A 14,259-nucleotide genomic window follows, 5' to 3' on the forward strand; every position below is an offset into this window, starting at 1 on the left:
CTTTTGATTTTTCCTTGTCTAGAAAATCTTATAACATGCATATGGTCACCATAAGATGACATCTGGCTTGAAGGCACATATCTCACATTTACTGTTGTTAGTGCCACCCATTTTCATTACAAAAACAAATTAAATACATGCAGGACATTAATCTAATATTAATTGAGAAAAAGGAATGCCCAACCCTAGCCAGGAGTTCGAAAGTTTGAAACCATTTCTGTGATTTAAAACTTTTCAGATTGTTTTTCTGTTGCCCTGAGATCTCTGGTCAGAGGGCATATATAAATACATGGTATCAGTCATGCCACCATTTAAAAAAAATAACTCTAAAACAAATCAAAAACACGTCACCTTCCACCTGTAATAGGAGAACCAAAGTTCAGTGCGCCATTTTTCTGTCTTTACTGCTCATGGAAACAATTATATCTACTTTCATTCTCATGTGTCCTTCAGACCAAAAGACTCCAGGAAACCTATGTTCTTCTATCAGAACTGATGGGGACAACACAAACACACACACACTTTGAACCATCTTATCTAAATTGAGCTAATGCTACCTGACACTTTGAAAAAAGTTGCCCTCCTCTTCCAAAATAGTTGAACATCCCTAGATACACATGCAATGGGACTAAAGGCCCCAGTAACAAGGAAAAGAGATTCAGCACAGCACTAATAGCTGGGGCAGATCTAACTCATTAGTTACAGACTCATAATCAAGGAGAAACAACCGAGAACAAGAACATTTCAGATTATTGTTATTGGAGCTTTTACACAGGAATATTACGACAGATAAATATATTGTGAGATCAATTTACAACCATTTTGTGAAATCCACTTTCTCTGCCAGCCTGGCAGTATCCTGCCAGCTAGCAAGGCTCTTGTTAATGCAGCTCATTGGTCATAATTACACATACATAGCATTTTTCTTCTTCTTTCATGGTTAGAGAACCACAGTGAGAAGCATTAATGACAAATTGGCTTGTGAACATGCAGAGGCCCTGGCAGTAAGTAATTATACAAATGCAATTGTGAAGCTTTTAAGGGCAATCATTCTACAATATTGACATGTATGTTGTTGAGCAAGAAGGAGGAAAAAAAGAATTATTCGGACCGTGTTAACTGCAATCCCTTTAGCCACATAACCTAGAGAGTGAAGCTACTTATTGACCCTTTGTAGAGCAGGAAACTCTCCCAACTCATTCCTTGTTTGTGCAAGACACTGAGGGGTGTATGTGTGTCTGTCTATGCTTGCAGGAGGTGTGAGAGAAACAGTTCTGAATTGTGTCTCCTTTTGTTCAGTTCAGCTATGCTGCTCTAATCTCTGTGTGCAGCTAGTCTGCATGGACAAGGTGAATTGTGTTCACTTTAGCACTGAATCTAATCACTGAATCTAATACAGAGTTAGTAGACTGAATTGGAAGTTCGGGCAACTTTAATTGACAGCAGTGTAAAGCGCAGAAAGTGTTCTTGATTAAAATACAATATGTAACCCTCATGTTTCAGAATACTGTGTGTTCACTTAGGTAGCAATCCCATGTTTCTGTTAAGCTTTGTGTATCAAGAAAGGCTGGTTATTATCTAATAAGAAAAACCAAAACTACTGCAATACAATGCCCATCTTGGTCTTCCATAAGAATATAATTGCTGATTGTATCTGCTGGGCCACTAAGGAACTCTTCACACGAGCTGCTGGCATTGCCACACATTGTGGCAAATCTGGCAATCACCATTGGGGGCATGGGGAACCTTTCACCCCATCCTAGTTTACCAGCAGGACAATCCCATGGGGGGAAGAATGGACTATCTAGCTTCCTCCCATTGATCCAAGACAACATGGGAAGCCTTCCATGTTGCTGCCGCAGTGGCATGCTCCACTTCACTGCCCCTTTAAGCATGGAGCCCCATCGGAAGTAGTAGTGCATCATGTAATGGGAGCCAGTGGACGCCGTGCTTAAAGGGGCAGCGAAGTGGAGCATGCCACTGATTCTTCCCCTGTCTGATGTGGTCCTATGAGTTCCTGGAGATGCAAGGAGGCCACCTCTCTTCGCTTCTCCAATCCCTGCCACAAATCATCTGCTAAGATGACCAAAACTCCTTTACCCTATATCCTGCAGAATAACCTGAAAGGGGTCTGGATATTGTCACCTACAGGAGTCTGGAACTGAAATGTCATTTGATAGTACTCTTTACTTTGAAAATGAAAGGACAGCCCTGTATGGTTCATTTTTATTGCCTTGTTTTTATGTTGGTTACTAGGTTTTATCACATCTAGTGAAGTGCTAATTGCAAAGTGATTAATATAGTGTAATGTGTTTAATTGCACTGGCCTAAATGACTAGTCTATTAGAGTAGACCCATTGAATCAATTGAACTTAATACTTTCTTATTAAGTTCTCATAGATTCATTGGGACAACTCTGCTTGAGGCCAACAGAATGTATTCCTGAGTGTAAATTGTTTGGGTTAGGATTATGAAACCTACCTGTAGATGGTAACCATGCCTGAAATCCATTAGTTTCCCCCAGCTAGACTAGACTCATTAAATCATTCAGACTTGTATAAAGGTTGACTAATCAAGTTTCCAATGATTGGATTTAGTCTGCTAATTTTAAACATCTCTATGCAATGAAAGCATCTGCAGCATTGATACCTTTAATCTCATTCTAGAATCTCTTTATTTATCACCTCATCCCTGCTGCTGTCAGAAAAATCAAGAATCAGCAGACAGATAGCTTGGGCAATAAAACCTGCGGAGTAGCAGAAATGAAAATGTAAGTTCTTTTGTCTTGCCATAGTATTTCTGAGGGCCCTTCCACACAGCCCTATATCCCAGAATGTGAAGACAGAAAATCCCACAATATCTGCTTTGATCTGAGTTATCTGAGTCCACACTCAGATAATGTGGGATTTTCTAACTTGATATGGGGCTGTGTGGAAGGGTCCTCTGTTCAAAGCAGATATTGGGGTATTTTCTGCCTTGGTATTCTGGGATATAGGGCTGTGTGGAAGGGCCCTGAATGTTATGTGCAGACAAGAACCTGGAGCCTTCTTTTGAGATCAAACAGGAATTTGCTGTTATATAGGGGAAATAAGTGTATTATTATAGGGAAATAAGTGTATTATTATATACAGGAAACATTACTGTTTGGTTTCATGATCATCAGTATCTCTTTTAAGACACTGCACTGGACTCATAGGCATATTTAAATATTATTACAACCCCCATATCCATGGATAATACGTACCAGGACTTCATGTGGGTACCTTAAACTACTGATACAGTGAACCTACTATTTTCAATGGGAAAACAGTGGATCTATTGAGAAAAGGTTATATTCTGTTCAGGAGGCCCTAACTGAATAAATGAATACTGGGCATGAGTGAAATCATGTATAACAGTTCATTCTAAGAGTTGTACTGTATTTGTTTTCATCTGTAGCCTACAGTGTGACAATAGGTATAGATTAGGCATGTGCAATCCATGGTTCTAAATCAGTGGTTCTCAACCTGTGGGTCCCCAGGTGTTTTGGCCTACAACTCCCAGAAATCCCAGCCAGTTTACCAGCTGTTAGGATTTCTAGGTGTTGAAGGCCAAAACATCTGGGGATCCACAGGTTGAGAACCACTGTTCTGAATGGTTCTAAAGTACTTACAAAACTAAACTTCTGGTGGTGAGAACTAGGGGATGCTGATGCTTTGCTTCTACAGTGTTGCTAAAGTTCTGATGGTGAAACTTTCAGAAATCTAACACAACTTTCAAAATTTCATTATAAATGGCAGTTCCTAATAGGTTCTGTCATAAAAATCACCAATAATGAAATAATAATGAATTTTTGAAAGTTTTGTTAGAGTTCTGAAATTTTCACCACCAGAACTTTAGCAACACTGTAGAAGCACCAGCACCCCCTAGTTTTCATAACCAGAACTTTAGTTTTGTAAGTACTTTAGAACTATTTAGAACCATCGATTGCACATGCCTATAGATATGTTTCCCAAATTACTATTATCTTGACTTTTTTCTTGCTCCCCTCCCAAAATCCAATTAATTAAATGACTGCAATATGTTGATAATAATAACTTTATTTTTATACCCTACTTCTGTCTCCCCGAAGGGACTTGGGGCGGTTTACATGTGGCCAAGCCCAATCAACAAAAGGACTCAGAGGCCATAAAAAGTAGGATTGGAGGACTACATGCATCTTGCACTTTTCCTAATCCAATTTTAAATAGAGATATTGGAACCAAATTTATGCTTTTTACATGGAAAACATCAACATTCATTCAGGATCTACCTCAGTGACACATGGGAAAAATTAATAAAACAGTGGTGTGCCTCTTTATTTCTCTTCCTGTTATTCTATTACAGAATTTCAAGTGATATGAAGATTATTGTAGAACTGTGACTCTGTCTGTGGCTTGCTGAAGTTTTGGGTGACTTTTCCACCAATTTTTTTTTCTCCCTCTCAGATTAACATTTGAAAACTCATCAGAGACCCTTCTCAGAGACTCTCTCTCACCTAGGAAGCTTTTTAACATTCTTTCTGGGAATTCAGTGAAGCACATTTTGGAAAGTTCTCACTGAGTTCCATTGCGTCTGTTTTCTTCCCTTCTTGACTGTGAAGAGTGAGAAAATGTTTAACATGCAGTGTGCTGAAACAAAAACACTTTCATCCTTGACGATTTCATGGAGAACATCGGGTACAGAAAGTAAGACACTGTTCATTTGCAGATCCTTAGGCATTTGTGTTCATGTTGAAAAATATGTGCTCAAAATATTTTGAGCGCAATTGTCTTATTCAGGTATACTCTCAAGGAAGGATTTGAATTAACTCTATCCTTCCTTCATTCTTTTGTTCCTTTATTTATAGCCTACCTTTTTCTCAGGTCAGCACTCAAAATAATGTAGAAAAAATTGTCATTACTTCTATAGTTATTTCATGTATTGTTTCATTCATTTACACCCCACTTTTCTCCAAATAATGGAATTCAAGGGGGCAAAGAACATATTTAAAAACAGTGCATATTAAAAACTGTACAATACACACACACGCGTGAAATTTATTGACAAACAAATATATAAAATTGAAACACTGAACCTTAAAATTCCTTAAAAGACTACAAAACCAAAAAATTGCACAGTGCATTATTTAAAAACTTATCCCAATCTGTTTCCCAAAGTACTAAGAGAGAAAAATATTTTGACTTGTTGATGGTAGGAAAGTAAATTGAAAGCATACTGAATCAATATTAAAATTATAACAGAAGTAAGCAACAATATCAAAACAGTATTATGGTGTATCTGCTAAATAACAGCAAAATGTCAAAAAAGACATTTAGAAAGCAAACGTGCTTGAATAATTTCCCAATCTGTGGACTTAAAGACCAACACCAGAACTTCAAATTGTCTCTAGAACCAGATCAGCAGCCAATGGAGCTCTCACAGCAGCTGTTAGCAATCTGGCTTTGTCGAACACCTGAACTTTTTGACACTCTTCAAAGGTATAAGAGTGATCCAGCTGGGATGTAATTCTGTCACTATGGCCAAGTCAGACATCCCAAGGAACAGGAGCAGATAAAGCACTAACTTTAGCTATGCAAATAAACTTTTGGCCATCGCAGAAACCTGAGGGTCCTGCATCAGGGCTGAAATCAGGAGGAGAGCGATGTTGTGGCCCCTTTTCCTCAGGAGACTACATCCAAGACAGCCAGTGTAACTACATCCTTTTCACTGATCTGCAGTCCAAATGACTAGGAGCACCTCTGTCAGATCTAGATTAATCACCTTATCACATTGAAAATTTGCCCCTCTTAGGACACTTCAGCCTTTTTTTCAGGCATGGAGATGCACAGAGCTCATCACATTTTTCAGGACTGAAATGAGGCTGAAATGTCCTGAAAGGAGGAAACTCTGTACACAGGCCAGAAATCATGTTACCTTTTATCACAATTTACTCCCATCTTTAAAACTGAAAAACAAGTGTGATGGGAACCATGAAAAGTTTCCCATCCTGTTTCATTGCCCAACTGCCAGCTTTGATGCACAACCATAGGATCACATGGCGAGAAATGTATTTAATCTGGATCACTGTCTCTTGTATGCTATGGGGTTTGGTGCAAAACAATAGGATCCCATGGAAAACAATGGTTTTAACCTGGAGCACTGTCTTTTGTACCCTATGGAGTTTGGGGAAGAACTATATGATTCTATAGAAAGAAGTGGTTTTAAACTGGTGTCAGTAGCCTTTAATGTAAGTGGCTTTGGACAGGGCAAGGAATCTCTTGGTTTTCAAAGACTGTTGCTTCTCCTGATTTTTTAAAAAGTAATACTGACCTTGTGATGAATGTAAGATGAATGTATTGCCAGCTCTTAAGTTTCCACGTGTGAGACTGATGGGGAGACAGAACTCCAAATGGGTGATTCTCTCCCTTAAAGGGACAGTCACTCATGATTTCCTCTCTCAGTGTGATGAGGTAGCAAGCTCCATTTTATGTTCTCATGCAGACACTGATTTAGCACTGACACAGCTGCGTTGAAATTACTGGAAAGAATCAAAGAGTTGGAAGAAAATAAAAAGGCCGTCTAGTCTCACACCCTAATATGAGTAACAGAACTGGATATTATCAATATACTGGTGACAATAGACTCCAACACTCCAGAAAACTCTCTGGCAGCTTCATTTATATGTTCAACAGTGTGAGGAACAAAATATAGCCCTGAGGGACCCCATTAGGAAGTGACCTCTAAGTTCTAGCACAGTAGGGCAGAAGAATACCATGGTCAATGTTATTGAATGTCATGAAGGACGCTTCTACACAGCTGAAAAAATCCAGATTATTTGCTTTGAACTGGATTATATGGCAGTATAGACTCAGATAATCCAGTTCAAAGCAGATACTGTGGATTATCTGCCTTGATACTCTGGATTATATGGCAGCGTAGAAAGGCCCTCAGCCTCCCATGAGGACATTTGGGGATTTTGGAGTATTTCAGAATTCTGGGTAAGGATGTTCAACCTGTATTGCTTCTTATGTCACCTAAGATATTTTCACTTTAATATGGATTATCTGCTTTGATATTCTTAATTATATGGCAGTGTAGAAGGGCCCTAAAATATCTAGCAGAACTAGCTGTTCAGTTCCTGGCATAGGTAATCGACCAAGGTGACCCAATCTTGCATAACCAGGCCCAAAGCCATATTGAAATGGAGGCAGTAATCAGCCTAACTGGAGCTAGGAGGTTACCACACTCTCCAATCTTTTCTGTTTGTGGAATATTCCTAACAAAGCCTTGCTTCTTTAGACATGTCTTTCTGGAAAGAGGGATCACAAACTCTCATTACCTATATAAACAGTCTTCCTCTGGCCTCTTTAATAAACCAGGAAGAATAAGGATCTTCCTGGTATATCATGTGGTAGCTCTCATGGCCTGTCTACTCTGACAACAACCACCACCACCACAACCCAGAATCCCCCTGAATTGACTGCTGGCTGTTCCCACAATGCACAATGACTTCTAATGTGCATTCCAGGGTTTGGAGGGAGTTGTTTTAATGTTTTTTCTTTAAAGTTTTAAACCAATTTTGTTGGGGCATAGTCCAGAGTATCCCAGGGCTTTGGGCAGTATGGGCAGAGGAAATGGGTTCAATATGGCCCAATCTACTGTCCAGATTGAACCCAGCACCACCCCCTTTTCCTGCACTTATCAGCATCAGGAAATTGGTAGTTTAGGTGTGTGTTGTTGCCACCATCCCCACTCCTGGCCACAACTGCCATATAAAATCCAGATTACCTGCTTTGAACTGGATTATATGAGAGTGTAGACTCATATAATCCACTTCAAAGTAGATAATGTGTGTCATCTGATTTTCTAATCTGGATTATATGGGGGCATAGAAGGGATCTGTCTCCAAGCTCCTGGCCATCCTGGCACCTCTGAAGGTGTTGGACTGTGGTGCTCACCTGACCAGCAAGATGGAAAGGATGCTTCATGGCTGGTTTAAAACCTTGGCATCAGTGATAAGAAGGAAATAAGATGCAGGTAACTATAGTGGAGTGGATGTATTTCCTGGCCATCTGTACAACAGTGTGTGCATGCTGATCCTCACCAGACTCAACTGCTTGGTGTAGATGAGCCTTCACTCCTTCAAGGATCCAAATGTGATCTAGATTCTACTCTTATAGGAAAAGGTGTAAAATGACCCTACTCACTCTGAACAGCTCTTATGGACAGAAATATATAGACAAATGGTTGTAAAGAAAAATATTATGTTACCTGCAATTTTGGTCCTCCTGACATCATAAGCCAAGGGGGAACCCAACACCAATCTCAACACCATTCTGAGTAGCACAGGAAGGGAGACTGTTGAACAGTGGGATAGCTGGTATACCAGGAGAATCTCTGATCTGTCCCAGCCACACATATTTTAATACACACACACACACACACACACACACACATATGCTTAAATACACTCACTCTTGCTAATTAATTCTTTAAGCTATTGGATTTTTCAAAGAGATTTTCCCCTAACTCACTAGATTTCCTAATTAACACTGAAACTGAAAATACACTTTAGTGAATTAGATTGTTAGAATTTATAGGGATGGAGGCTTCTCCTTCTCTCATATTCAGTAAAAGCAGAAATGGATGAAAAGCATCCATTTCCTTATTGTTAGGCAGGTTAATGTGTATAATTTCCTTGGAAAGACAATCAGGATGAAATTGGAAGAGACAAAAAAAAAATCTGCATCCCAAGTCAGAGCAAAACTTGAATAGAATCATAGAATCATAGAATCATAGAATCATAGAATCATAGAATCATAGAATCATAGAATCATAGAATCAAAGAGTTGGAAGAGAGCTCATGGGCCATCCAGTCCAACCCCCTGCCAAGAAGCAGGAATATTGCATTCAAATCACCCCTGACAAATGGCCATCCAGCCTCTGCTTAAAAGCTTCCAAAGAAGGAGCCTCCACCACACTCCGGGGCAGGGAGTTCCACTGCTGAACGGCTCTCACAGTCAGGAAGTTCTTCCTAATGTTCAGATGGAATCTCCTCTCTTGTAGTTTGAAGCCATTGTTCCGCGTCCTAGTCTCCAAGGATGCAGAAAACAAGCTTGCTCCCTCCTCCCTGTGGCTTCCTCTCACATATTTATACATGGCTATCATATCCCCTCTCAGCCTTCTCTTCTTCAGGCTAAACATGCCCAGTTCCCTAAGCCGCTCCTCATAGGGCTTGTTCTCCAGACCCTTGATCATTTTAGTCGCTCTCCTCTGGACACATTCCAGCTTGTCAATATCTCTCTTGAATTGTGGTGCCCAGAATTGGACACAATATTCCAGATGTGGTCTAACCAAAGCAGAATAGAGGGGTAGCATTACTTCCTTAGATCTAGACACTATGCTCCTATTGATGCAGGCCAAAATGCCATTGGCTTTTTTTGCCGCCACATCACATTGTTGGCTCATGTTTAACTTGTTGTCCACGAGGACTCCAAGATCTTTTTCACACATACTTCTCTCGAGCCAGGCATTACCCATATAGATAAATTTGAGGAAGAAGAAGAAAAGAAATGAAATATTGGAGGGTGAGTTTTAGAACAGGTGAAGAAGTAGATTGTTTGCATTGAGAAGTAGTTCTCAATTTGTGGTTTCCCAGATTTTTTGGTCTTTAAATCCCAGAAATCCTAACAGCTGGTAAACTGGCTGGGATTTCTGGGAGTTGTAGGCCAAAACACCTGGGGACCCACAAATTGAGAACCACTGGCTTAGAGGAAGAAGGAATACCCTCAGGAATGGAAGGCCTTTTTCTAATACAAGGCAGAGCCTGTATGAAAGGGAAATCCTTGGGCTCTTTTTGAAGAGATATGCATTATGTCTTTGATAACTTCAATGATAACAGCAACGAAAAAAAGTTGCCATCAAACATTGTCATGCCTAATTTCTTTTTCTTTTGGTTTCTCCCTCCCTCTCTCCTTTCTCCTTGCCATTCACACATTGCTTTTTGTCCTGATCTCCTTCCACCTATTTACCAGTTGCTGAGTGCCTTCAGTTGTTTCCAACCTATGAAAACCCTTGAAGTAGAGGGTATGTGGTTTGCCCAAGGTTGCCCAGTGGATTTCTATGGCTGAATATACTCAAATCCAGCTTTTCAAAGCCCTAGCCCAATGCTCAAACCACTAAACTGCACTGCCTCTTCTATTTAAATACCTGCTAAGAAAAGAAAGATTTGTGGGAACTCGATCCTTAAAATTAGAGATAACACAGCCTGAGCTTGGTATTCACCACTGGCATGCTATAGTACTGCTTTTTGCTTTTGAAATGGGAATGCTAAAAAAATGTCCTGATTCTGCTGGGAAGAAAAATATCTACATATGGTTACAACCTTCAAAGAAATCATTTTTTAAAAAATATATGCTTGATTTAATATCTTGAAATTATAGTGATTCGCATATCGTTGCCATTGTGATGGCTCAGTGCTCTTTTGCTGAACTTAACCACTCATTATTAATTAACAAATGAGACATTTAAAGGTCAGATAAATTATATATGTCGTGGGCCTGAAAAAAAGAAAGGTGGTTCTTTGGGCAATTTTTATCTTTGTACCATGTGTCTTAATATATGTATCTTATTGTATGCATTTTATTTTATGTTGATGTGTTTTTATTGTGTTGTAATAAAATAATGATGATGATGATGATTTACATCTCTGCTGCAAAACCACTCTAAATGCCATGTTCTTGAAGGTTCTCCTTCTGTAGGGACAGAGAACCCTGTAGTAAAGGTAATACTTGGACTCTGTTTAACTGATCTGATTAAGAATCTAGGCAACTGAGAAATTATTTGCTCTTTAGAAGAACATCCCTTAAACCGTGCTGGTGATTCATTATTTCATAGTAATCTGTAATTATAGTTATCTGTACTTTTAGTAGTATTGTGATGTGCACTAATAAACATGGAAAATTGCATACAATGGAGCACTGATGGGTAAAATACTGTTATAATCTCCTCATTTTTTTTGAAAAAAACTCCCTGATAATCCTAATTTCTAACTTACCTCCCATTTCTTTCTTTGAAACACTGCATACTGCAACACTTGGGAAAATTGTGATTCATCATCACTATCATCACCATCATCATCATAATTTGATTTTGCCTTTTACTATATAAAATGACTCCAGCATCCACATATTTTGGTATCCTTTGTGTATCCTCAAACTAAATCCCAGTGGATACAAAGTTCAAACTGTACATAACCATCAGAAAGCCTGTTGTGAAAACTCTTGCCATATATGAACACTGGATAAGACATATTGTCATCTGACCTCAACAACCTTTAAATTTATATTATAGGTGTATGTATATATATATATATATATATATATATATAGAGAGAGAGAGAGAGAGAGAGAGAGAGAGAGAGAGAGAGAGAGAGAGAGTTCACAGTTTTGATACTGACATTTGTGTTTTGTTCGGTTCAATAAATTGAAAAATGCATAAATCGTAGTAAGCTAAAAAGAAGAGTAATCTGTGGTTCTTTGATTACCAAAGTACATGCAGAACTGCATACAAATGTGACTTTTCCACTCTAGTCTTCCTTCCTGCTGAGCCCATAGACATAAAATTGTGGAAAAGATAAAATATTACAAGTGTATTGACATGTTTTTGCTTCAGGTTCAAGCTATACTCTGTGGTAAGTCTTATGCCATAATGTTGAGATATACACCCTTTATATACCTGGGCCACTTTAGCTTTTCAGTACAAGCTCGAATAAAATCTAAGAAAGAAAAGAGTGGTACAAATAAACATGGTCTGTCTTGGATCCATATAGTATTGAATGCTAAGAATGAAAGGCTATTTTGACACTTGCAATCTCCACAAAAGCATTCTGTTGTAGGAATTATTTGTCACAGCACAAAAGATGTTCTTGATCCTGTTTTGCAATTGTACATATTTGTGACTTATTAAAATGGAATATACAGATGCAAATTATATTCTTCCCAGTTGGTGGGATAACATGCATAATGCATTATCAGATCTGTACCCAATTAATGCCATCGTTTATAACTCATTGGAAAGAGACAATGCTAACAAGTTATTAAGCTTTGAACCAACAGGATATTGCCTAAGGTATAGCTGGAAATGAAACAATGTGTCAAAAATACTAACTAGCAACTTGTAAATAAGCTCTGTTTTTAATACAAAGTCTTTGAAATGAGTAGGCGGGAGCGCCATGATGTTTCTGTTCAGTGGAAATGGCCTACCCAATAAAAGTTAACTTCTGATTAGAAAACAGGAAGTTAAGCTTCATCCTATTGATTAAAGAAAAAAGATTTAATAAGAAAATAAGGATTTAATATTTAACAAAACCTTCTGTTTGAATTCAATAGTGATCAATCAGCTTCAAGACAATATTGAATTCCTACCAGTATTTTGCCTGCTTTGGCATGAAGGTGGAGTGTGAATATCTTGCACTAATACATTGTGAACCTGTTCAATTAATGATATGTGCACATGTGCACTGCAGAGAAATGATTTTCATTCTCCATGAGATTATCTGAAGGTGTAGAACCAGCAAAAGTCAGGTGATGCCATGATCAGAGGCAGGAATACTGACATGCAAGCACCATTGAGCAACAACTTGGTATATGCCTAACTGAGGACATCACGTAACTCCCGAATAGAGCTTTGCCTCCACTGCGAAGCTGTGGAGGAAAAGAAGCTTGCCTCTTCCAACGAAGAGAGACTTCCGGTTCCGGATGGAATGATCTGGAAAGGGGGCGGAGCTAGGCTCCTTGATCTGGCCGGCCCCCTTTCCTCATTCTGAAGCTGAGCTTCGAGGGAAGAGGATGCTTAAGGTCGGTCTTGGGGCTGGGGGTGGAGGGCCTGGGGTTCGCCTGCTTTCCCCTCCTTCGCTCCCCTTTTCAATCTCCTCCCCTGGGCCGGGGGTGTTGGGAGAGACTCCATCCCTGCTCCCTCACCCCCGTTTCAACCTCTTCCCTCACAGCGTAGTTGAGGCTGGGATGGGCCTAGGCCGGGCCAGAGTATGGCCCATGTTACTTCTAGCATGGCGGCCGGGCCAGGCTTCTGTTTCTTCCCTGCCCAGCTTGAGTTGGAGGGTGCGCCGCCTCCTTTCCCCGCAGCGCATAGATGGCGCAGGGCGGCCTAGGCTGGGGGTTTTTTCCCCCCGCTCCTGCCGCCTCCCTCCTGCTTCGGGTTAGGACCTATCGCAGCCCGTTAGGCCTGGCGTTTGGGGGATGCGCGCTCTCTCGCCACAGCTGCGCACTCAGCGAGCTTCTGGCCCGAAACAGAGCGCGGATGGCTAGGGCTTGCTGGGATATTCCCATCTGCCTCCCCTTCGCAAAGGAAGCCTTTTTTGCTGCCCTCGGAGGGGTGGTTGGTTGATTTGTGCTGGGGAAGGGCCCCTTCCCCCCCTCCCCATTTTACTTTGTTGACTTACTTATTTACTTACTTATTTATTTATCGGAAGGGCTTGCCAGGGCCCGCCTTTCCTCCCACGGGACATCATCTTCTCATTTCCTACTTGTTTGGCTGCCCGCCTGGTTTGGCGGGGTGAGCCACGATGCCTGCCATCTTGTCTTAGGGCTGGCCATCATCACATTGATACAGACCTGGCAGCCATTTTAACTGGGAGGCTCCAGTGGCCATCTTGGATCCAGCGGCCATTTTGTCCCTACTCATGCAGCAGCATGACTGGCGGCCATTTTCTGTATGGCCCGCACATAGTTTATTATATGTCCACAGGATGGAGGCCCTCAGCCAGCTAAGCTTTTGATTGCCCGGCAGTGCCTGGAGCAATCTTTTGTTGAGGGGTGATTAGATGTCCTTGTTTGTTTCCTCTCTGTTGGGCTGTTTTAATTTAGAGTTTAATGCTGGTGGCCAGGTATTGTCCATTTTCATGGTTCCCCTTTTTCTGTTGAAATTGTCCACATGCCTGTGGATTTCAATGGCTTCTCTGTAAAATCGGACCTAGTGGTTGTTGGGAGTTTATATATCTGTGGAATGACCATGGTGGGACAAAGGGCTCCTGTCTGCCAGGGTTAGGTTGTCGTAGGTTTTCCAGGCTACTTGGCCATGTTCTAGAAGCATTTTCTCCTGATGTTTCGCCTGCATCTACGGCAAACATCCTCAGAGATACTGAGGTCTGTTGGAACTAGGAAAAGGAGTTTATATATCTGGGGAATGGCCAGGGTGAGATAAGGGACTCCTGTCTGCCGGAGCTAGGTGTGGATGTTTCAA

The sequence above is a fragment of the Anolis sagrei genome, chromosome 1 (genome assembly GCF_037176765.1).
Source record: "Anolis sagrei isolate rAnoSag1 chromosome 1, rAnoSag1.mat, whole genome shotgun sequence".
Classification (NCBI taxonomy): Eukaryota; Metazoa; Chordata; class Lepidosauria; order Squamata; family Dactyloidae; genus Anolis; species Anolis sagrei.